Here is a 26586-nt window from a genome sequence, read left to right on the forward strand (position 1 = left end):
GGGTGGGGGCGTTTTTGTGTCCGAAAGGGCTGCTTTTCTTAATGGGGGCGGTTTTGTAGCAATGTCGGCTCCCCTGTAAGAAAAGCAAGAGCAGTGCTTTTTGCAAGGAACACCCCCCCCCCCCTCTCCCGCAACCACCCACCATCCCCACTCCCAGGGTCAGTCTTGCAGCAACCTGCCAGGGCTGGTTGCTGTTCCCAGTCTGGTCCTGATGCCAACATGCAGCACAACATCACTCTTCCTGTATTGATCATGGTCTACTTAAGGGCACCCTCATTTATGATCCTCCATGGGTAAAACTATAACTGCAGACATAAGTCTAGAAGATAAAGTGCTATGGAGGGAAGTTATTGATGGATATGCTCGATATAAAAAACATCCAACCTAAAAGTAACATAGTATAACCCCTGGCACCCTCCTCTCCTGTATATTTAGGGGCATAGTTACTAAGGACTTGCATTGTTCTTGCATGACACAAGTCATGACAAGGCAATGCATGTCCTTTAATGAGATATACAAAGCCATGCACAGGGCGATGTGTGCTGCCTTGCTTGGCTTTGTAAGGAAACACAACGCCACGCAGTGACTCACGCTGCATTGCGTTACATTTTGCTGTGGTAGGCATTCCATGGGTGGAGCATGGGCGTTCCCGTGAATCCACCCATAGAATATGACCCAAGCCCAGATTTACTAAAGGCGGAAAACCTTTAGTAAATCTGGGATTGCAGCAAAGTGGTGTGCCTATCACAGAGAAGCATAGCAAGGAGCAATATCTGTATTTCTCTTTGTTATTTCCTTAAGGATTGTTTTTGTGTGGGAAAGTGTCCCTTTCCTGCAAAAAAATAACCCTGCCCATAAAGTTCCCTTGCTGTGTTGCTTTGCTTGAAAAGTTAGTAAATTAGAGTATACTGTCTGTGCCCATAATGAGAATATGATTTTCTTATACTTTCTACTCTTGGCATTTAACATCTAATTAACTATACCCATTTTGCAGATCCTTAAGCGATCCCTATCCACTTAAAATTCTGTCTTACGGTACAGTCCAGTATGGAGGACTATCTGACGTCAAACCAGCACTTCCTCCGGAAAAACACATTTAGTGGTTCTACTACCAACTAACGTCCCTAAGGCTCATAGATATTTGTGAGGTGGCATTGATGACTTCTAAATATAAATTTGTTTTAGTTTTGTACAATAGGACATCTCCTCCAAAGAATGATAAGTTAAAGCATGCTTTTTCACTTCCATCTCCTCCTAAATTTAGCATTCTTAAAAATAGCTCCTACAACAGACCTCAGATTATACCTGTCCGAAAGGAAAATGATCTTGGTTAAAAAACATGGTCTAGCTCTTTTCAATTTATTCTTGATGCTAGGGAGTGGTCCAAATTTCTTATAACGGCTATTGTCACTTCCAGTTTCAGAATGAGCGATCCACTCAATTGTATGTCCATACCTGGTGCCTTTACTTAGAGTTGCTAGATGGAGATGGTCTTGGAAACTCACCTTTCCATGTTCACAGAAATCACCTGATCTCTATGTGTTTCTCTTTAATGAGAAATGCAACGAGGCTGACAGCAAGGTTCTGTACATTGGTTACATTACATCCAGAGTCTACATTAGATGGGTTTGTTGGCTTAGGGGCCTGTGTTTGACCTCATGATCGAAGGTTCAAATCTCAGCGGGTCCACTCAGCCTTTCATCCTTTTGAGGACTGTTAGAACTGGCTATTTCTGGTTGGCTAAGGCTGACGCCAAAGCTAGGCAGAAACCACCATTCTAGTCAGGGCAAGGGAGTCACACGCCAAGATAACCCCTGCTCACCCCCTTGGTAGCTTGGCACGAGCAGACAGGCTTATCCCGGAGGCAATGTGTAAAGCATTTGCGCACGCACACAACAGCAACAACATCCTAGGCACACCACAAAAGGAACTCCACACAAGGTTATATAAAACTAAATTCTGTATTGCAAAACACATCAGATAGTAATCACACAATATACATTGTGCCAACTGGCACGGGCAATATTCACAAGGGATTATTTACATCAGGACAGGGCCACGTGGGCCACTGTCAGAATCAGCACTTAGTAGAACTAGAAATACTGTTAGAAATAGCACTTTTGAACATATAACAATCAGAAGTTTCACACATGATGCATAGAACATTCAGAGGTGTAGGAAAGACACATGATGTATAAACATACATTCAGTGGTGTAAGAACAAGGCACATGACGCATCAAAACACATTCAGAGGTGCAGAGGCATAATGGCATAGCAGATAACGCATAACTCACATTTGGGCCTAACCAGTAAAAACTACAGTAGGCAATCTCTCACTAGTCTAAACACATTAGACTCTCACCCTAAGCATAACTCACATTTAAGGGCGTAACTCACATAGTGAAATAAACTCTCACTAGCATAAACCTACATAGGTCAAATAACCTCCTAATCACATTGCACAAATATCACCTTAGGCAATTACTATCAAAACATAGTAAAATCACATTGCGCAGAAATCACATACCAGCCCCCTGGCCAACTGGCCATCCAACAAGGGGACTCAAAAAGCCCTGTGTCCAGAATGTCAGGGCGCGCTGCCCATGCAGCGCCAGTCAGGGGTGCGCCACCAGCGCAAAACCTAAACGTTGCAGCTGCCCACTACTTGCTGGGCAGCTGGGGACAATCACAAGGGCCTAAACATTGCAGCTGGCACTAAGTGCTGCGCAGCTGTAGCAGGCCTGGCACCACTGTGCCATCTCTGTCCCACACAGGGACTCTCTCTCCCTTGGCGCCTAAACGGTGCAGCTGCCCACTAATTGCTGGGCAGCTGGGAATCAAAACTGCGACAGGGTCCTCACTGACCCTTAGGACAAAACTGCGCCACCCTGAGCCATCTGGCTCTGCAAATACAAATAGGCGCAGGCTGGAGACACACGGGGCTCTATAAATAAGGACGTCCCTCAAACACTGAGGCATCCCATGGGGGGGAAACACTGGCCTCTCGGGTGCTCTCTGCAACAATCACTGCCCCCTAGTTGGAGCCTCCTAGGCTCTAAAACCATACATGTGCCGCCTGGAGCACTCTGGCTCCTCGAATAATCATGTCCCCACAGGTAGAAGCAGCCCGCTGCCAATGGGGCCGCTCTGGACGTTCGAAATGCCCCTTCAGCTCTGGGGCCTCGTTCTAAACAACTGGGCCCCCAAGCCCCTCACAGGGACTCTAACAAACATGGGCCCAGGTTGGAGCCCCACTGGGCTCTGGAAAATGGTGGGGCGGCCCACTGCCATTTGGGGCCACCCTAAATGGCACCGACACAATGTGCCTCGTGCTTGCACCGGCCTGGAGCCCCCCAGCTCACTCTTACTCGCCGGGCGTCTGTCGGGGAACTCCAGTGGGAATACTTCTTTCACGCGGCTGGGGCAGGCACCAAAAATGTGCCTCGCGCCCCCTCCGCCACCGATACCATGCTCCTCATCGGCCCCCAATCACTCGGCCTCGGCAGGACTTCGGGCGGCACACAGGGCTCTCTCCACGCAACGGGAGCCCCACAGGATCCATCGCCAGCCTTCCGAGTCATCTCCGGCAATAGGGGTAAGCGCTGCCAATCCCAGAGCGGCTCAAGAGACGAACCCCCTATGACGCGGCACTTCTTCTCTGCGCTGGGCCAATCCTAGCGCGTCTCATCGGTGCAGTCTACAGCGAGGCACCAATCACAGCGCGGCCTCTCCAGTCAAGCCCCCCCAGAGCGAGCCAATCACAGCGAGGCCGCTCCGACGATGACTCAGGCCGATGGCGGTGATTCTATATGACGGAAAATGAGGGGTGGGCACCCTCGGTGCATAAAATTAAAAGCCCTACTAAGCGCTTGGGGGAAAAGTAAAGCGCTCCCAGTGCTATAAGTAAAAATAAAGCGCTCTCAAGCGCTGGGGGAGAAATAAAGCGCTCCAAAGTGCTAGATGCAAAAATAAAGCAACAAAGTCCTTCAGGAGTCCAGGACCTCAGCAGTCCAGGACATAAGGGGGAGCACAGCAACTCCCAGAAAAGAAAAGTCCATCAGGTATCCAGGGGCTGGGCAGGGCCCAGGGAGGCAAGCCTTCCCCTGGGCCCAAGCAGCAGCACGCCCCTGGCAGGATTTAAGTCAGAAACAAGAACATTTTGTAAGGGGACACAGCCCCTTTTTATACAGAGAAATGCTTTGTCTAGCAGGGTGCAGGCAGTGTGAGAACCAGCTATACTGGTTATAGGGAACTCCTTTCACAGGCCAGGCTAGGGACATCAGACGCACCACAGGGGGTGGAGCCAGCATTGTGTGGGGAAAGCCCAGCCTTTTTCAGGCCCAGGTGCACCCCTCCCCTCACATCAGCATGCTAAACACTCCATTCACCACCGGGGCAGACCCTCCCGGACTCTTGGAGTCAGGCTCACCAGCCAATCACACGCCAGACACAAATATGCCAACTTCTAAAAGTGGCACTTCTACACTAGACACAATCATGCCGCATATATCATTACGCAGCATTCAATCTCACGAGTTCGCACATACCAAACTAGACCCTGCACTCCCCACACATCAGGAACTACCATGGTCACACATATTCCCCATGCATTCCTATGGGAGGGCAGGTCACTCACCACACATACACAGAGAGCTCACGCACTTTACACTGTACCACAGTGAGAAAGTGCGCAGAGGCCTAAAATCACCAACACCAGGTCACAAAAACAGGCTAGGAAAAAGCAAAAAAGTCTCAGGGTGAACCTGCCAAAAGGGCCGGGTCCAACAAGGACGATAAAATGAGTACCATTGAGTTGGGTAACAATAAACTTCTGGTATTCTGTGCCAAGATACTCTTCTGGTGAACGTGTACTTCACAAATACTTATGTTATGTTTAAAGCTTCCTGGTTTCCGTTTTTACGTATTTTTACAGATAAATACATGCAGAAAACACATTGTTTTCTGTCTGCATTTATTTTTTAAAGTGGATAAATACAGACAATTGTGCTTCTTTTAAGTGACTCGCCGTACTGTCTTTCATGAATTGTAGCCCAACAGCTGAGCAGAAGGACAGCATGGGAATTAAAAAACAGGATGAAATTGATTTAAATAAGTTATATGTCAACATACGTTTGTGGTATAATGCTTATATTTAGTGGATGTATTGTTACAAAATATTTAGCAGCTTAAATAGGTAAATCACGACTGACATCAAAGTATGAGTGTGTGTCTATCAGTTAAATAAATATGGAAATGTACAGCTTTACAACTTCATTTATACATAAAACACAAAATAAATATGGATAAATATGGATAAAATGCCCCAAAAACAAATACGGATAAATACAGACGGAAATGTTAAAAAAATAAACACCATAAAACCGGGAGCCCTAGCTATGTTACAGTTGGCGACCAATAAGGTTGTCTGACACTTGTAAAACACAGGATTCAGGGGCTGGCCCCTGCATCATATCACGCTTCGTTTCTATCTGGTCAATGCCAAGCTGTTGCTCTTCTGCCCTTTGCCCAGTTTTGCATTCTTCCCTGAGGCACTCAACCATACTTCTTCCTTTCGCCACTCCTTTGTAACACATATGTCCTCTTTGTGCTTCTTCTGGTCACAGCGTTCAGATTGAAGACCTGTTTGTACTGAGGAGGACAGGCTTTACTTTCTCAAGGCGATGGAGTGAAATACTACATCGCCCTGATGGAGTACACATCCTCTGAATTTAGAGATATCACCGGACCTGTGGGCATCTAATAGGAGGAAGATTCCTGCGAATGCTAGAGATCAACAAAGACTCAGATACTCTGAGGGACCAAAGATTTCTGGCTTGCTGATCATTAGTTGATGCAGCATCAGCTGCTGAACTTGAACCCATCCAAGACAGTTATCATAACCTTTGGTGACCAATATCTTTGGAACCAAGACAAAAAAAGCATCTTAATAATGGAAATTGATCACAGTGGCTGTAGTTGTAAACAAGTATCACAGTATTAAATAAAAAGCATGGACAGAAACTGCTGTGTTACTGAAGTACAAATGGATACTACACTCAGAGTGGGATCAGGAATAGGCTCCGGAAGTATTATGAGAAGCTATATGAGAGTACGTTAGCGGCAGGTGAGGCAGACATTGAGTCCTTCTTAGAGAGCGTGACACTTCCGCAGCTGGACGAAGAGCAGGTGAAACAGCTGGGCCGGGACATTACACTCGAAGAGATTAGGAGTGCAATTAAACAGATGGCACGGAATAAGACCCCGGGAGTAGATGGATTGCCTGTCGAATTTTATATGCAGTATATAGACTTGCTGGCACCAAGGCTGCTAGCGGTCTATAGCGATGCGCGGGAATTGGGACAGGTCCCGCTGACTATGCGAGAAGCCCTCATTGTCCCATTGTTAAAACCGGGTTGGGACAGTACGGACACGGCGGTGTACCGCCCATTGTCAATGTTGTCCACAGATTATAAGATCTTAAGTCGGATCCTGGAGTTGCGCCTGCTGCAGCATATGACTAGCCTGGTACATGAGAATCAGGCTGGGTTTACGCCAACCAGGAATACTACTACCAATATAAGGAGATTGGTGAGGGTTTTGGGAGAAGCATGCGATGGCTCACCCATGGCCGCAATCCTCTCGGTGGACATAGAAAAGGCCTTTGATAGCCTAGAATGGCCCTATTTGTATAAGACAATGGGGTACTTTGGCTGGGCGATGCATTTGTGGGGTGGACGACGGTGTTGTATACCTTGGCAGTGGCTAGAGTAAAGGTAGGGCAGATGATTTCCCCCTGCTATACAGTAGCCCGTGGGACGCGGCAGGGTTGCCCACTCTCCACGCTATTTTTCGCTTTGGCAATAGAACCTCTGGCAGCGCGAGCTCGGTTGGGACAGTGGTACGAGGGCTTAGCGTTTAGAAGGGAACAGCAATACATCTCGCTATATGCGGATGATTTGTTGATGTTTTTGGCAGATGCGGAAGAGGCACTGGCAGGGGCGGCAAGATTGTTATCCGACTTTAGCGATGTTTCAGGACTGAAGGTTAATTGGTCTAAAACATGTTTATTCCCAGTGAGACCAAGGAGGACACGCCTATGATGCCGCGGACCATACAGTGGGAGCCGTCTTGTATAGCGTACCTTGGTGTACATATCTATCATGAAGCCAGTGATATACTAGAAGGCAACATAGGGAGATGTGTGCGATCCCTAAAGGGGAGCATGGCATTTTGGAGTACCCTTCAGTTATCAGGGATGGGGAGGATAGCCTTGCTGAAGATGGTAGCACTCCCTCGGCTACTGTACTTTTTCAGAACATTACCCATATGGGTACCGTGCTCCGTGTTTGCCCACTTGAAATCCATGGTCGTGGGGTTCCTCTGGGGGTCTGGGAGGCGCAGAGTGGCTCAAAAAACACTGATGAGGCCAAAAGCGGAGGGTGGACTGGTGGTTCCCGACCTGGAACTGTATTATATAGCAGCGCAACTACAGGTTTTTACACAGGCGGTTGCTTTGGAGTTTCGGGGTTCTGAATCCTTGAGAGGTGGCGGAATTCCGAGACATGTCCTGTCTTTTATAGTATTGTAGCAGCGATTGGACCTTAGAGATCTCTCCTTGGAAGAGAAGATTCTGAGGTTGTGCTGGAATAGAAGTCAGCGGAGAGCGGGTGTGCTGCACACCTATGCGCCTGAAATACCACTGGGGATGCTGACAGCATTACCCCATGGAGGAGACTGGACGTCGTTGTTGGAGTGGGAGCAAGTAGGGATCCAAGTGCTCGGGGACTTATATGAGGATGAAGAGTTGCTACCTTATCAAGTATTACTGGAGGGGTATGAGCTCCCTAGGGGAGGTTATCTGGTACATGCTGCTCTGGTGCGTGCAATTCTGAAGCATTGGAAGGGGGGATTGATAGAGCCTAAAACAACGATGGCGTGTAAATATGTGGTGATGGCAGCAGGAACGTTTAAAGCATTTACATGCCTATATTCGAGAATGCTAAATGAGGGATTGGCTCCGCTTGAAACACTACGGCTAAAATGGGAGGCGAGCATTGGGAAGTCCATAGCGGAGACTACATGGGGGCATATTCTGCGCAGGGCGTGGAAAAGCACCAGAAACGCACAATTCCAACTGGTACATTTCTTTATAATACAAAGAGCGTATTTAACAACTGGTAAGCTCATGAAATATTATAATGTTGACAATGCGGTGTGTCCTAGATGTGCTAGGGTGGGAGCGGAATTGGAACACATGCTATGGGAGTGCCTGAACTTGGGGAACTATTGGGGAGAAGTGGGTGAACTATTAAATTTAATTACAGAGCGCCAATTGGACTTTGACAACTCCACATGCATATTACATTGGTTCCCTCATACTTCCAAGACGAAGGTGACAGGTAAGTTTGAAGATATGGGGCTGGTGCTGGCAAAAAGGGCTGAGCTAATTAAATGGGCTAGTGGTGAGGGTGCTATATGCTTCCAGCAGGCGTGACGTATGCATAACGAAAAGGCGCTGGACGTGGCAAGAGCGAGGGAGGAGCTGGTTCAAACACTGACAAACCAACCGTCTGGGAAAGACCGGGAATTGAGTGGTCAGGCACACGAAGGCCACTGTTATCATTTTCATTAGCTTAGAAATAGTATGTAAGTAGTGTCGGTAAACTTGCTGCTGTGCATGAGGAATGGCGGTACGGTGCAGTATTATTAATGTACTGTACAGTGAATGCGGGGCTTGACCGTTAACTAGCAGAATAGTTGGTATGTATTTGGGGCCACTGCTAACTGTGTAATGGGTGGGGTGGATATTTGTAAAATGTGGTGAGGATGAACTGATTGACGAGATAAAAATCAATAAAATATGTTTTTAAAAAAAAGAAGTACAAAAGGATTTACATCATGTCATCCCAGGTGTATAAAACTTCTGAAAATAAATCCTCCGGTCTTTGATAACAAACATTTCTAAATTGATATCCATTGAATACCTGTCAATATTTGCCTTAAACAAAAACTGAACAATTCCGCTTTGAACAATCTCAACTCTGTTACGCTTTCAGAATGAAGAGGTGCTTCCTTGCAGCCAATTCAACCAAAAAAATTGCCAACACGTGTTTCATCCTTATGAGAGCAAACTTTGTCAAGGCTCAATTCAAGTGAAGTGATCATACAGAAGCAATACTGAGTCAGGACAGGTGCTGTACTGCAATCCTCGGTTCCAAACAAAGTCTGCCACCATGGTGCAAATAGACAAGTAAACTAGTGCTGCACTATGCACCAGAGTTAGGTTAAAGAAAGTGAAAGTTGCACACTAGCCCTGGTTCTGAGTTCTTTGAATCAGGGCCTGGCTGCACTATCACAGAGAGTCGGTCTTCAGCTCAAGCAGCCCTATTAGGAACCCCGGTTTCAACTTTTATCATCGACTTACAATAGTCCCCAGATCTATTGCATATTAGGTTTTTGTTTTTTCCACTCTGGGCGGCCAAGACATTGCGCTTTTCGTGCTATTAATTCACACTTTTTTTTACATCAATATTATAATTAGGGCTTCCGGTTTTATGGTATTTTTTTTGTCATTTCCGTCTGTATTTATCCATATTTATTTTTTGTCAACTTTATTTGTATTTATCACGTTTTTTTTTAAAGTAATGCTGAAACTGGTATATTTCCACATTTATTTAACCAATGAATATGCAGTCATGTTTAAATGCCTGCCAGGTTTCAGTGATATGTACACCAGCAGAAGATAAATCAATGCACATATATGAGAATATGCACATTTCAGTATCACCCTTGTGCATCGGTACTTCTGTTTAAGCCTCTTTACTAAAACCATTTCCTTTTTTAACACCCTTACCTATCAATCCGCACAGTTATTGGCCTGGCAGTCTTGGTAAAGTGTATTTAGAATCATTCAAAAAGCACCCAATTATCCACATTTAAAAATAAATACAGACAAGAAAATAAATGGTTTTCTGTCTGTATTTATCAGTAAAAATCAGTAAAAACGGAAAACAGGGAGCTTTAATTATAATCACGTCTGTGCTCTGCCAAAGTAACAGGCTCTAACTTGTGTTTTTTTGGCCTCTCTTATCACACACATTTAATGGACCAAAAAGAGGGCAGCCTGTTTATTTACCTGTACCATGTTTACTTTACACCTACGCTGAGATCTGCTATACACCGGAGTGTTTAATGCACACCGAGGAAAATTCAAATCCCTGTGAATTGTGTAGCAGGCTATTCAGCACCTTTTCTCATTCATAGGTTCCACCACTTTATTCCAGCATGTCCTCTGAATTCATCCTGCCAGAAACTGTATCCTCAGCCAAAGAGTTAAGATAGCACAAAGAGTGGACGTGCAGTGTTGGTCCATGCTGTCATCTTTGTTGTTTTCGTGGTATTCTGCTATGTGAAAGGGGTGTTTTAGAGCATAAGCTATCAGCACTGTGGCATCCTTTTGTCACTAGAAGCAGCACATCCCCATAACCATCATGGACCATTGATGATAGAAGCTGATAGCAGATTCATTTTAAGAGCCTGTTTAAAGATCTATTGACCATTGATGGTGGTAACCTGAAGGAGAAGTGAACTTGTCACGGCACTGTTTGAACGAAGAATGTCTTGAACACTTTCCTCTTTGCATCAAGGACACAATCATTGCTAATCACTTATGGGGCATTTGTACAATAACTGGCGGAGCACAAGTTAGCTTCAAAATTGCTTACGCCTTGCTCCGCCAGTTCAAAAACGCAGGGATGCGCCGTATATACACTATGGCGCTCCCCTGCATTTCCCCTAACGCTGGTGCTAAATTAAGCTGCCTAGCGCCAATGCAGGTGCCTCTGCACCATAGTGCAAGGGTGACTGCCTTGGGGGAAAGGATCGTTTATGTGCATGAAAGGTCCCTTCCTGCACATAAACAATCACATTTGGCTATTTGTAACTTCAAGGTGTGCTGCATTGTGCAGCACACATAGAAGTTGCAAATCGTCATTTTTTAAATTATTGTTTACGTGCAAAAAGGCACACCTTCCTTCATGTAAACAATCATTCATGGAAATTTGCTGTTTCTATGTGAGCTGCACAATGCAGCACACATATAAACAACAAAAACGAGGAAAAATTAAACATTTCTCCTTGTTTCGCCATCAGACCAGGTTTTCTTGGTGTTCATTTTGTCGCTGTCCGATATTTACGCCACCCTTGTAATAGGGGGCAGCGTCAAAATCAATGGGTTTTGCGCCGGAACGCCCAGCACAACACCCATTGTCTACCCCTTTCAAACTAAATGTAGTATGAAAGGGGGCCTTATTTACAAGGCAGTGTTAAGCCACGTTAAGTGGTTTAATGCTGCCTTCTAAATAAGATGAAGGACTTAACGCCAACAGACCATCTCAAAAAGTGACGTTCTGTACATATGCCCTTTGGTTTTTCATAGCCGTCAGGATCTGAACCTGCTCACAGTAACAACATGACATCCTCCTGGGTGTTCGCAGAATAGTTTAGCGCTCCAAGAAGCGAAACTGGTGGCATTCATCAAAGCCTTAGAATCCTTAATATAAAATGTTGTGAGATAGCATCAATGATGGCCTTTATCCAATTGATAGTGGCAATGACATTAAGATCAGGTTTATTAAGTCTTGTGTGACGCAAAAGATTTGTGCATTCCAGCTTTCATGCACAAAAGATTTTTTACACCTAAGGCCTCCATGAGTATGCATTAAGTGGCAGTGCATTGCATATTTGCAAAACTACTGATGATATATGTAAAGTGGGCATTACAATGCAAGTATGCCAAAATTAGTGAACGTAAACCTTTACCTACTAAAGTTACCCACAGTATCGTAACTCAGGGGCATATTTACGAGGCACTTTGCATCACTCTTGCACCATGAAACGTGGTGCAAAACCGACACAAATTAAACATTAGATTTATCAAGCCACGCAAGACTGGCTTGTGTGGCCCTTGGTGGCTTCATATATCTCGAGTAATGCAACGCAGCGCATATCACCAGGAAGGTGTTTCCATGGGTGTTGTGTGGATGTTCCCACACAACATCTATGGATTTTGACGCAACGCCAAATTTACCAAAAGTGTAAGACCTGGGAATGCGGTAAAAACCTACGCCTCCCCAGGTGAGGAGTAACAAGGAGAAATATGTTTATTTCTCTTTGTTGTTTCCTGTTTCTGTGTGTGCTGCATTCTGCACCACGCATAGAGAGAGGAAAAAGCCTCAGGGGAATGTTTATTTGGAGGAAGATGCCCCTTCCTGCACAAACACAATACCCCTTACAATGCAGGCACCCTTGCACCATGGTCCAAGGGTGCCTTCCTTGATGCTAGGCTGTCAAAAAGACGCTAGTGCAGGGAGAAAGGCAGGAATGCACTGTATTATCTTAAATACGGCGCATTCCTGCTCTTTCCCTGTCACGCAGCGTAGCGCAGCAAAGTCACATGCTGAACTGTACTGCATGACTTGGCCATAAATATGGCCCATGGTGTTGTGTGAAATACTGGCTGAAAATAAAAAAGGAAGCACATATAACTATTAAATGTTAGGTGGGCAACATCACCTAATGTCTTACTGACTAATACGTTTAACATTTGTGAAGAGTGCACATATGTTGCCTTAGGCAATCATCTGCATGAAGATAAATGTATTCAGGTTTATGCCTCAAATAAAAAAGTCCTGCAAGATGTCACTTTGGGCTATTGCACAAAGCAAAATTAAATTTGACACGTGGGCGTGGCATTGTTTGCTTCTGTACTGTTATCATTGCTGTGTGTAGTAGGTTAGCGGTCTTGTTCTACGTATGTACACCCATTGCATCCCCTGGCCAGGCATGGCCACAGGCTTTAAATAAAGGGGAGTAGACTGCTTGTAGTTTTACTCCCAAACTGCATTACTGTATGTGTGTCAGTCATTGAAGTCGGGGCAGAGGTGCCTACCCGGTGGATGCCTGCATGGGCACGCGGTGCCACGCAACACTGGCGATGAAGGTGTGATGTGCCCCCCTGCGCACCCTGAAGTCATGGAGCGAGAGATCAAAAAGCTGCCTTAGCGACCTGCAACAGCTGAGAGCAGACCCCGGCCTTCCCACAGGCCTCGCCTGAACATAAGAGGAGCTGCTGCGGCCTAGCAACATGTGCTGCCAACACAGAAGCCGGAGCATCGTTCCAACCACTGGCGTAACCCCATAGAACTGTAGTCAAGCTGGGCTGACGGGACACCAGTAAGAAGGAGAGATGGCAAGCTGCCACGGAAGAACACATAGGCAAGGTCCCATCCACCACCTGCCAAGCCCGCAGTAAGTAGCGGCTCCAACCGAAGGCCCCGGCCCCCGCCTGCGGCTTATGCAACACGTGCTCCTCAGCCCAGACCACGTGCATGAGGGGCCACTCAAAGCCCATTTGCCTGAGCCCAACTCATGCCGTTAATCAAGCAGAGAGTTTAGTCAACAAGCATTGGTCCATACAAAATGGGGGAAAAGTGAGAGAATAAACAGAAGAAAGGCAGGGGAGGCAAACTATAAAGGCTCAAAACAGAACACCACCTTGGACACGCTGCCCACTAAGCCAGAGAGTACCCAGCACCATATTACACTAAAGATTGTGTCCAAAAGCCATGTGTTACACTACAAGTACAGGCCAGGATGACAGATGAAGTGAATGCCACTCAACCACCAAGGCAAGCCACCATGCAGCAAGTGCTCACAAGGGAACCTGCCGCGATTCAGTGAGCTTGTAGACCCAGCGACAGTGTCCACTTGATGAAAGTTGTGGTATGAAGTCTCAACAACTATTTTATTGCTACACGAGAAACAGATGGTGCCCTTAAACGATCCCTGCTCCTTCACTATGCTGGAGAGGAAATCAACAAGTTATTTGAAAACTTACTTAACACTGGTCCAGCCACAGACTATGGCACAGCAGTGAGAGCACTCAACACTCATTTCAATCCACAAATGAACCCGGATTTCAAAAAGTTTAAACTGCGCCAAGTCCATCAGGGGGAAGGAGAATCCATTGATGCATTCTACACTAGACTGTGTGAGCTAGCAAGCACCTGCACAGTGGATGACCAACTCAAGAAATTCGAGCCCAACTGATCCAAAGTGGTCGCAACAAGACGCTACGCAGTTTGATCCTGAGACAACCAAACATCAGCTTAGATCATAGTTTAAAATGGCCATGACCAGTAAAATAAAAAAGAGAATGCCATCAGGACAAAAGACAATAGTGTCACTTCCAAAGGGTGCAGATACCCATCCATGAAGCCGAGGTGCAGGTACTGCTACTGAGAAGAACATCCTGTCAGTGAGTGTCCCGCCCAAGGCCGCATGTGTTCAACTGCAGGATTAATAATCACTTTGCATCAGTCTGCAGAAGAAAGCTTAAGAACAAGAACTGTACAGGAAGTAAGGCGCCAACAAAGGTGGTTTGTCAGCTATGCCAAATTAACTTAACACATCAGGATGATGTGAAGCCTCCGTTGAGACAGAGTCGTCATCTGGAAGAAGAAAAAGAGACATTCTTAATCTTGTTTACGAGGGAACTAAGACGTCACTGGAGGCCACAACCTACATGTGTTTTCCGTGTTGCTGGGTCTGAGGTAAAAGCCATTATTGACACGGGAGCATCAGTTAACGTGATGGGGATCCAACAATACAAACAGCTTTGGCCGAAACCCCCCAGCTAATCCCGTCACACACCAAGATCTTCAGATACAGAAGTCAGTCACCCGAACCCCTCCATGGGCGTATGTCCGTACCAGTGCAATCCATTGACCAAGAGGTTATGACGATGTTCCACGTCATCAATAAGGAGACAGACACGTTAATCGGCAGCCACACCGCAGAAGATCTGGGCCTTGTACCTTTTGCCAGAAGTGTGAAGTCACAACAAGTCAATGACCTGCTGTATCAATTGCCCAAACTATTCAGAGGGCTTGCACTCCTCCAGTACTCTCCGGTAAACCTACACATTGACCCTGCGATCACACCATTAGCACTCCGGCACTGCTGTATCCCGTTCCATCTCCGGCCACTGGTAGAACGAGAGCAGCTTGAGAGGCTAGAAGTGATAGAAAAGGTGTTGGAACCGATGCCCTGGGTCTTCGCAATGGTAATTGCAGAAAAAACAAAACAGCCAGGAAAGGTACGCCTGTGTATTAACATGCGACTCCCGAACTGTGCCAGAAGGTGAGAGTGCTACATCACACCTACAATAGATGACATTATAGCTGAAGCAAATGGATCATGATGGTTCTCGAAGCTGGACTTAAATGTTGGCTACTATCAATTGCTACTAGCAGAGGAAAGCAGGTAAATTACTACCTTCAGCACACATATGGACTACACCGCTACAAGCACCTGAACTTTGGAATATCATCTGCTGCCGAAGTATTCCAGAATGAGATACGCGAAAGAGCCGAACACCACAAAGACCTTCGGCCACCCTGAAAAGCCTGTGGGAGCATAGGCTCATGCTGCATAAGGAATAGTGCCTATTCTTTCAGTTGACTATAGAGTTCTACAGATACGTATTCAACCAGGATGGAATACAAGTTGATCCCCATAAGTCGCAAGCAATTAAACAAGTGCCAACACCGACCACAGTCTCAGAGGTGTGAAGCTTCCTCGGGATGGCCACGTACTGTGGAAGATTCATTCAGAATCTCGATACCATCGCAAAACCTTTAAAAGCACTCACAAAGGTGGAGGCCAAGTGGGTCTGGGGTCGTCAGGAAGAAGACGCATTCTGGAAGATCAAAGATACACTCCTTGACAACACCACACTAGTGTATTTCAATCCAGACAAGCTCACCGAAACAACAGGTAGATGCCAGTCCAGTAGGTTTGAGGCCCGTACTCACCCAAGAGCAAGAACCAGGTCAGTGTACGGCATTGACATTCACCAGCAAGGCGCTGACGCTAACTGAGGCATGCTACACCCGAATTGAGTGGGAAGCCCTGGCGATCACGTGGGTGTGAGGACATTTCCACCTGTACTTAAGCGGCCAACTGTTCAAAGTTGTCATGGACCACCGGCCTCTCGTCCTGCTGTTCCATGTGTCAGCTCCTCATCCACTTCCGAGGATTGAGCGAAGGCCATCCACTTACAACACTACCAGAAGGAGGTAATCTACCATCCAGGATCCAAAAATCCACCCGACTTCCTTTCTCAACACCCAATAACTTTGATGACTCAAAGTGATGGCAATGCCTCCTACGCAGTGGAGGATTATTTCAACATGATCTCAAGGGTGGCCTGTCCCAGGACTCTGAACTTAGAGGGCATCAAAGAAGCGGTGACACAGCCCATGTCCTCTCCTGAGTACGGACTACTGTCCAGAATGAAACATAGCAGAACTGCCTTCAAGACGCCAATGGCTGGGCTAGGGATTACAGAGAAATCTTGACGAAGATGTGGAGGTATCGAGAGGAGTTCAGCATGACCCAGGATGGAATCCTTCTACCGGGGATCTCACATTGTATTCCCGGCTGCTATGGCCCACCTTTTCAGGGCATGGAATTTGGCGACTTTCTCAAGCACCACGGAATACTTTATTGTCGCATCACTCCCCAAGTGCAACAGGCCAATGGCGAGATTGAAAGATGCATGCTCACCCTAAACAAGTCACCCCATATCGATGTGGCTGAACAAGTGGATCCTGAACGCCACCTCCAGTCATTCCTGTTGGAGTATTGGGAAACGCCTCACTGCATGACTCAACTAGCCCCGTGGACGCTGATGTTCAATGTGCCTTCCTGGGATCCCATCCCTACATGCCCGGGGTGGGTGCTGCCACCTCATGACGCCTAAGAAACCAAGGTGCACCGAGAAAGGCGCAATGCACTCACCAGCAAAAGCCGAGGAGCAAAGGCCCATTCTCTCCGACCTGAGGACAAAGTCATCATCAAGGACTGTAAGCCCGGGTGGAAATTTAGGACGCCGTTTGAGCCAGGGATCTGGACAGTCCTAAGAAGTTACAGAACTATGGTGACCACTAGGAAAGGACAAGAAATGGTGGCCCAGACCATTTTGTGGTTCAAGTAAGTAAGACCTCTTGTGGTTCAAGTAAGTAAGACCTCCAACCCTCGGTTTAGGTCCACTCTCTCCCCCCAGCTCCACTGTGCCGTCTCATGCCTCCAGACCCCAACCTCCTCCTTGGGAGGTTCGAGGCTGCTGCCCGCTCCAACTGGGACCAGACTGCCTGCAACCACCATAACCTTTCTCAGCCTTTTCTTTTTTTCTTAATTTTTCCCTGTTGTGCCACTGTTATTGAGCCCATCTGTGTCTTGCTCTAATTCCACCACTGTTTTTATTTTCTCATCCCTGCCTGTTCGTTTCGCCACTGCTGCCCCTGCGGCCCCTCCTCTCCGGAATTCCCCCACTCCCGCCTCCCAGCCTCTCCTCTCTCCCACCTCCCCTACTTAATGGCGGGCGATGCCCGGTCACGCAGCGGACGCGTGCAGTGGGTGCTCCATGGCGAAGGGGCACCAAAGGCAAGCCCGTCTGCGCCCGTCCCCGACCCAACCGCAGACAGCGCCAGGAACCCTGGACTTCCCACTACCCATCGTTACGACACCACCACCATCCTCACACTCAACCCTGGAAGACTTAGAGAATGCCAACAGGCCTCGCCGAACATGACCCACAACCAGTTCTCCTGCCTCCACTGCTGCCAGACCCTCGCGCCACCCTGGCCTCCAACACCGCCGATGCCAGCACCGACGACACCATAAAATGCATCCTCCTCAACATACGCTCCGCACACAAACACGCCATAGAAATCTAGAACCTACTCAACTCTCTCTTGCCCGACATCGCCTTCTTCACAGAGACCTGGACCAACGCATCCTCTGCCCCTGACATCAGAGCCGCCATACCAGACGGATACAAGATCCAGAGGAAAGACCGCCCCAACCACCTAGGAGGGGGCCTCTCCATCGCCCACAAGAGCACCCTCCGCCTCACCATCTCCAGCGAAACCTTCCCCTCCGCTGAACACCTGCACTTCCAGATCCAGACCAGCCCCAAAGCCACACTCCGAGGAACCCTCATCTACAGATCCCCGGTCCCCGAAAACCCTTTGCCATCACAGACTTCATCACACTCCACGCCATCGCCTAACATACTACATACTCATTGGAAACCTGAACTTCCACCTCGACAACCACAGCGACCCCAACTCCACTATCCTTCGTGACAACCTCGCCAGCATCTGACTTAATCAACTCGTCAACACACCGACCCACAGAGCAGGACAAACCCTCGACCCCATCTTCGCAGCAGGAAAAAGCGTCCAATTCAGCCACACAACGCAGCCGCCATGGACCAACCACCACTGCGTACACTTCGCCATCAACAAACCCAAGGCACCCAAACAAGCCCCAAGCTCAACATGAAGGAACTGGAGCATGGTTACCGACGAGCAACTTAGCTCCATCCTCACCCGAGACAACCACACCTGGGCACCTGTCTCAAATGATACAGCCAGAGAACTCCACACCTGGATCTCCGACTGCGCAGACAAGCTCGCCCCGCTACGCAACCCCGACAGACAACGCCCCAGGAAAGCTGCCTGGTACAGCACCTCTCTCCAAGACGCCAGACGCACCTGCAGATGCCTGGAGAAGAACTGGAGAAACACCAAGACAACCGAAAACCACAAAACCTACAAGGATGCCATGACCGACTACCACAACCAGATCAGAGCCACCAAGAGGAACTTCATCCACAACAAAATCCTGGCCAACTCCACCAACTCTAAGGAACTTTTCAGAGTCCTTCAAGAATTAACCAACCCATGCAGGGAAGTCATAGACTTCACCCATCCCAAGACCTCTGCGGCAAGCTTGGAACCTATTTCCACCTCAAGCACAAAATCCTCTACGACAACTTCATCGACCATCCACCAGGCACAGATGGCACCAGCCCCCCAGAAACACCAGCCAGCCCTCCCTTTACAACTGGACACCAATCACGGCCGAAGACACTGCCTCGACCATGAAAAGCATCCACTCAAGGGCCCCCACCGACCCCTGCCCCCCTCACATCTACCAAAGAGCTGCGGCTGCCATCGCATCCGAACTACAATGCACCATCAACACCACCTTCAAAAGAAGTACCTCCTCAGACGACTGGAAGCGCGCAGAAGTCAGCCCTCTGCTCAAAAAGCCTACAGCTGACCCCACCGACTTCAAGAACTATCGGCCCATCTCGCTCCTCCCCTTCGTAGCCAAAGTTGCAGAGGAAACAGTCAACAGGAAACTGACATGATTCATTGAAGAGAACGCCGTCCTCAATCCGTTCCGATCCGGATTCCGAAGCAACCACAGCACAGAGACCGCCCTACTCACCGCCACAGACGACATGAGCACCCTCCTGGACCAAGGCCACTGCACAGCCCTCATCCTACTCGACCTATCAGCGGCCTTCGACACCGTCTCCCACCGCACACTAGTCACCAGACTACACGACGCAGGCATACAAGGAACAGCCCTGGACTGGATCTGTGATTACTCACCAGAAGAAGCCAAAGGATCAGACTCCCACCCTTCTTCTCCGACCCCACGAAAATCACCTGGGGAGTCCGACAGGGTTCATCCCTGAGCCCCACCCTCTTCAACATTTACATGGCCCCCCTCGCAGCCATCGTCCCACAACACAGCCTCAACATCATATCCTATGCCGACGACACCCAACTCATCCTCTTCCTCACCAAAGACCCCACCACTGCCAAACTCAACCAGAAAGCAATGCAAGACGTTGCAGTCTGGATTACCAACATCTGCCTGAAGCTCAACAACGAGAAGACAGACATCCTCGTCCTCTGTACCACTCCTTTTGCATGGGACAGCACCTGGTGGCTGACCGCCCTCAGAAGCCCGCCTACCCCCTCAGACCACGCCAAGAACCTCAGCATCGTTCTCGACTCATCACTCACCATGAACCGACAGGTCAACGCCGTCACCTCCAGCAGCTTCAACACCCTCCGCATCCTCCGCAACACCTTCAAGTTGATCCCCCTGAGTCAAGGAAGACAGTCACGCTTGCACTCATCACCAGCAGACTGGACTATGGAAACGTACTCTACGCCAGCATCAACAAGTACCTAATCAGCAAACTCCAGACAATACAGAACACAGTTGCCAGACTCGTCCTCCGCATCCCCGACACGAACACATCAGTCAACACCTACGAAGTCTCCACTGGTTCCCCGTGGAGAAAAGAGTCACTTTCAAAATCCTCACTCACGCCTACAAATGCCTACACAACAACGGACCCAAATACCTCAACAACAGAATCAACTTCCACGTACCCAAAAAAAACCTCCGATCTTCCAACCTCGCACTGGCCGAAACCCTGCGCCTCCACGGACCCAGAGCAGGCGGAAGATCCTTCTCTCACATTGCAGCCAAGACCTGGAACCAACTACAGGCAGACATCAGACGTGCCCCCTCCCTGAACACCTTCAGGAAGACCCTCAAAACCTGGCTCTTCCGCTAAACAGATCTGCAAAACCCCCCGAGCCCCCCAGAGCCTAGAGACCCTCACAGATGAGTAGCGCGCTTAAGATTTCCTGATTGATTGATTGATTGATTGATTGAAGAAAGTTGGAACCTTCATCCGACACCTAGATCAAACTGACAGTTAAGAAGAAGCTGACTGTGAGAAAAGCAAGGAGGCGGCAGAAAGCCCAGCGGACCGGTGCCTGTTGGGTACCGAAGGGACTCTGTCTGGTGTCGCACAATCTAGATCCCCTATCCCTGAGTTGCCTAGTCACATCCAACACCCTCAATGCACCCTCTGACCCAATCCTCAACCCAGCCAGCGGCTCAAAGACCGTGTGTCAAGTCAAATGAACTGTAATCTTGAAGACCGAGTTGGGAAGGGAACTAGAAGGTTAGCAGTCCTGTTCTGCAGAGCCGCCTGGATGTACACCCATTGTATCCCCTGGCCAAGTGTGGCCCCTGGCCAGGTGTGGCCAGAGGCTCTTAATAAAGGGTAGTAGACCACTCATCGTTTACACCCAAACTGCATTACAGTGTGCGTCAGTCATTGAGGTCGGGGCAGAGGGGTCTACCCGGTGGTTGCCTGCATGGGCACGGATGCCACGCAACACTGTGCACTACCACCTAAATATCAAGTTGCTCTACAGTTTTTCTTTTCATTTGAACAATGCAACACCATTTTAGGCAGTGTGGCACTGCAAGAACCTTCGATCTTCAACTCAGGGATCTGTATGTTATTATGCACCGGACCTGCTTCATGACGTGGGAGATGCAGGAAGCAAGATGACGTGCAGCTCACCCTGCGGTACAAAAGTGGAGGAATATTCACAGTTTTACGAGGGTATCGGGTGGATGAGTGGGTGGATGAGGGGCATCTGGATGGCACCAGTGTATTGCAAGGGAACTGTTCAAGTGTTACCAACAATGTGGTATTCTACCACATTGTTGATAACATGGTGAACATGTATTTGCACTTAAACTAAGGTTACTACTTAGAATTTGCAGCATTTCCAACCGCAGCAAAAACATTAAGGGGCTTGCGCCACCCATAAGTCACTTTTCCCATGTTAAAAATTACGCAAATGTGGCGCAAGGGGCTTGTAAATCTGCCCCCAAGTACTCTGTCGAACTTTTGGACATGGTTGATTTGGGCATGGTCTCAAGGAACTAAAAGAAAATAAGATTAGCTCTACAACCCATCTGTTATAAGGCACAATTCGGCATAGTGTTCGCTGTACACATTCTGCAAACAATACCCATCTCAGAACATGCAGCCAAAAATCATATAAACAAGTCTGTGTTTTTAACCTCTATTCCCTTGAAGTTTTACTGTTTATTCTAATGCAGAATTACACTGAAAAAAAGTGCCACGAAGAAATGCTGAGCTCTAATTAGGAAAATTGCATGGGAACCATCAAAGGAATCGCATCGTTTTCTCCTCTTTACAATAAAATGTCAGGTTTCAGTGTCACTTCGCAATAAGCCAATCGCACACCGGAGCGCGTCTGTCTGGTATCCTAATTACAAATTACTAAAAATAATGACAAGGCCCCGAAAAAAAATATAAGGCTGTGGAACCGTCGAGCCGTCGAGCCGCCAAGGTAAGTAATTCAGGTGATCACGACGCTGTTTTTGTGAGTAAATACATAAACAGTGATTACCCGCTTGTGGATTACTAGAAGCCCCCCTCCGCCCATTATCTCTCTAGTTTCCGTGCCCTTTCTTTCTCTCCAATTATAACACGGCGCGGGATTTTTCTGCGCCATCTCCATGTCTCCAAAATGGCTTTTCTGTGGCAGGCCTGTCAGGAAATTAACTCGTCACGCGGTGACAGCTGCTAATTTTTTCCCCTTGCATGTCAGATGGATCGCCTGCTGACGCTAATAATGAATCACCGGGCCCTGATTAGACGGGCCTCCAAAACGGATAACTGCCAACGCTCCTAACTTCCTTTCTTCCAGTAAAAATGATATCATCCCCAGAAACGGTTGACTTCTTCCGGTAAGTCGATAGTGGTTGACGGTTTAACCGATGTCTGCGAATTTTTCCGTATCGATTTTCTTTTTTTTCTTTTTCAAATTTGTTTCTAATTTATAATCACTGCTGCACAACTCAAGATATTTGGGCTCAAGTTTTATCCTTTTGCCAGAAGATACATTCTCACATAAGTTGGCTATAATTGAAAAAGGTATGACGTTTGTTGTAGTTACTTTCCGAATGTTTCCCGTCTCCGAGCAGAATGTGAGGACTTTTAGGAGGCCATGTCTTCTATGAAGAGTATTTTCAGTTTCTGACAAGAAAAAGTAAAACTAACTCGCTTTACATAAAATATAAGCCTGAGGTACATTTATTCTTACATACAGGAGAAACACGCATGACTCAAAATATCAACAGATTTAATGACATCACATGTAGGTTTGTCTTGGATCACACCTCAACCGGTCATTAATAAAATCTTAATTTTGGCTAGTAAGTAATAATCAGCTGTAAACATTTGACAGTGAAGGACAAAGAGGAGACAACATTACAGTAAATGACTCAAGGCCATCAGTGGTATGTCAAAATGCAGCTTGTCCTATATGACATGTGAGACACATAGTGGTGGTGGTGTAGTCCTACAATCATCTCAGTATTAATTGCTGAACATTGGACCACAATACCTCTGCAACCGCCTCGCCTTCTATACCCCCATGAGAAACCTCTGCTCAGACGATTTCGCCCCAGCCACCGTCCATGCTTATACAGGAACGTAGCAGGTGCAAGGTCCTTCTCCGACCTCGCAGCCAAGACCTGGATTGATCTCCCCCTTTACCTCCAGCAAAGCACGACACTGCACCAATTTGGGAAAGACCTCAAGACCTGGCTCTTCAAATGACGCCAACGGAATTGCACACCCACCCACCCAACACCTTGAGACCCTAACGTGTGTGTAGTGCGCTTTACAAACCTCTGATTGATTGATTGATTGAACATTAGTGTAACCACAGTTTCTGCTTTTGCGTTGGTCGTGGAGCGTAATTCATTGGAAAAAGCGTGGAGTGAAGGAGACTGTGTGGTATGTGCATAATCAAGGACAGGGAAATGTTGTTACAGCACACTAGAATCCAAGTTTTGGCCCATTTTTCTTTTCACTATATTTTTGAAGTTGTTTGATGACAGCAATAATTAAGTAAGATGAAAGCTTGATTTGATGAACATGTCATGTCCTATCATTTGCAAAAGAGATGCATGCTAATGGGTATTTTCTCCATATTCATTTTGTGAACCACCAGGATAGGCTGTTTGGGATTTTCTTGTTTCAAGCTACATTCTGGTGTGGCTTCCTGAATGGTATTTTCTTGACACACCTAGTAGCAGTGAAAGTCGGGTAAATGATTGTGTGAATGCATTATAATGAATGGTGCTGGAGAGTAGGGTGGCCTCTGATCGATTATGCATGAGATTACATTTATATGCATGAGACTGATTGGGTATGCAGAGTTGAAAGGCCCCTCAATGTGCTGAAGGCTGATATGATGACGGCAGGTGTGAGCGGGGGTGGGGGGTGGTTGAGGGAAAGCTTGCTGGAAAGAAATGACTGGAGGTAATATGTGGGGTGCATGAGGTTTGACACACATAGTCATTTCTGTCAGAGACATAGTGGCAGTGAAGCAACAACATAAGCTCAAAGGTCAATAGAGCTTTGACTGTCAGGGGTACAACAAATGCAATTACCAAGTTAGGAGGTATCTGGCTATAACCAAGTGCGGCTGGAGTGCACAAGAATGGCTTGGACTAAACGTCATACTCTTCTGTGGGTGGCACAAAAGGACTCAAATTTTAACCCCTTGGGCGCGGGCACGTTTCTGCGCCTGTGAGGCCGTTTTTAAGAGTGGGCGGGTTCATGATGGCCCCCAGCCGTCATCAGCACACGTGCACCGTGATGCATGACGGCTGGGGGCCGTCATCAGCATGGAAGGGGTTAAAGACAGAGTCATTCATGGATTCAGGGAACAAAACTGGGTAAGAGTTAAAAAAGGAATAGAAAACCAACATGGCATTCTTTGTAAAACATGGTACTTAATAGGTCTCTGGAATGTGGAACACATTAGGCTTGGAAAGTAGCATCTCGCTCATAGATTACAGAAGACGCACAAAAACCTCCTAATCTTCTAAAGTTAGTCCAGTAATAACATAACAGCTTTATGATCAGGGCTGGACTGGCCATAGCAGTCACCTGGCATTTCCCCGGTAGGCAGCTAGGGTGGGAGCCGGTTTTGTGCCCCTGGAGGGCCGTTTTTGTTACCGGGGTCGGCAATATCCGCATCCTGTAACAAAATCGGCCAAAATCGGCCAACACACACTGCTCAGCTTCACTTCCCCTCACCCCAGGGGAGAGGGGGGCTAGCAGTTTGCCATGGCCGGTTTCTGTTCCCAGTCCGGCCCTGTTTATGATTCCCTGTTCGCCTGTCCCTCGTCATAACCACCATATGGGATGGTTTACACTGTTTAAGTGGCATATAAGGAGGGTTCCCTGTTTTCCGTTTTTTCTGATTTTTACAGATAAATACAGACAGAAAACACTGCTTTTCCTGTCTATATTTATTTTTAAAGGCAGAAAAATACAGATCATTTGGCTTCTTTTCAGCGACTCACCATACTGAAATGAATGACTTTCATGCCAATAGCTGCACATAATGGCAGCGTGAAGGGCTACAAAGCTCAATGAGATATGTTTAAATTACAGCATAGCTCAACATGTATATGTGCTATTATACTATTTTTTTAAGTGGGTGTATTATTATATTAGTTTTGGCTTTGTAATGTGCTAAAACCTGACACGTTTCCCTGCTCTTTCCCGTAGGCAAATGGAAACATGGTGGTCCATAGACAGGGAAACAGTTCAAAAATATTCTTAATCCTTTAGTACATGTCTAAGACTACATATGCCTTGAAATATTCTCGAAAATTAAAGTAAAGAATGATTCATGGTTAAAAGAAAATAAGACAAAAAAACTGTGTGATAAATTACTTATTGTTCTTGTCCTACAAACAACCTCTGCACATTTTATGTTGTTCGATGATCTCTGTCTCATTTAGGATTTGAGAAAATGTCTGGCAATATTATAAATACTTTCTAGAATATAATGGAAATGGGAAAAGTATATGCATTATTCGCTATGCATTGGAAGGTAACCATTGAATGGGTATCAATTCTGCATATCAAGGCCTGTTGGCGTCATCCTCACAGTGTGCATCCTACGGGCACCACCTTTATGGAAACCATAGGCTAAATGTGAATTACAAGCCTGTTCTTCGGACATGTAGTAATGTCCATGCTTCAGATAGGCTTGAGGGACAAAGAGCTTCAATGATTTGTGCCTCCCTTTCATTAGACTTAATTAGTTTAGGTTTTGTGATGTGGCACATGACCGACTGCGTAAGAGCGGAAAACTATCAAAGTACTCTCAGGAATGACTTCAGCTACAGGAGTAACCATAGCAGGTGATGTGAAAACGTTTGGCTCAAGGTAGCTTTCCTACTTCTGTTTTATGTTTCATGTTTTTTAGAAACATGCCACGGCATCAGGTCACGGTTCCAATGTGGTACACATCATATCAACATTTGTTTACTCTTCCTAAACCTGTTAATGCCATCATCTTTAAAAAAAAAAGTAGTCCTTTATTGACAGGCGTGTATGACTGTATACTATGCCAATGTGGATGCACTGAGAGACAATATTTACTAGAGAATACCTGGGTCGGACTCGGACAGAAAATACGCCCAGGCACCAAAATAAAAGTGACCTCCGTTAGTGAATTAGGTAACTATAAAAAGTGGCCCGCATTTGCAATTTAGAGAAGTTTTGACCGTGTAAAGACACGTTCTAGAAGGTGCAAGGTATCAGAGACTACAGGAATTTCCACTTCCTGTAGGTTATGTTTGTGGTAATATCAGGGAAATCAACAGTAAAACAAGCCCAACAGACCATAAAAAAGGTCCACAAATGCCCCTAATACCCGCGCATACTGCCCAGTCAGACCTGCCCTTCGAGCATTGCCCGAGTGCCCTATAGGCCAGTCTGA

The sequence above is a fragment of the Lissotriton vulgaris genome, chromosome 4_1 (genome assembly GCF_964263255.1).
Source record: "Lissotriton vulgaris chromosome 4_1, aLisVul1.2, whole genome shotgun sequence".
NCBI classification, from domain to species: Eukaryota; Metazoa; Chordata; class Amphibia; order Caudata; family Salamandridae; genus Lissotriton; species Lissotriton vulgaris.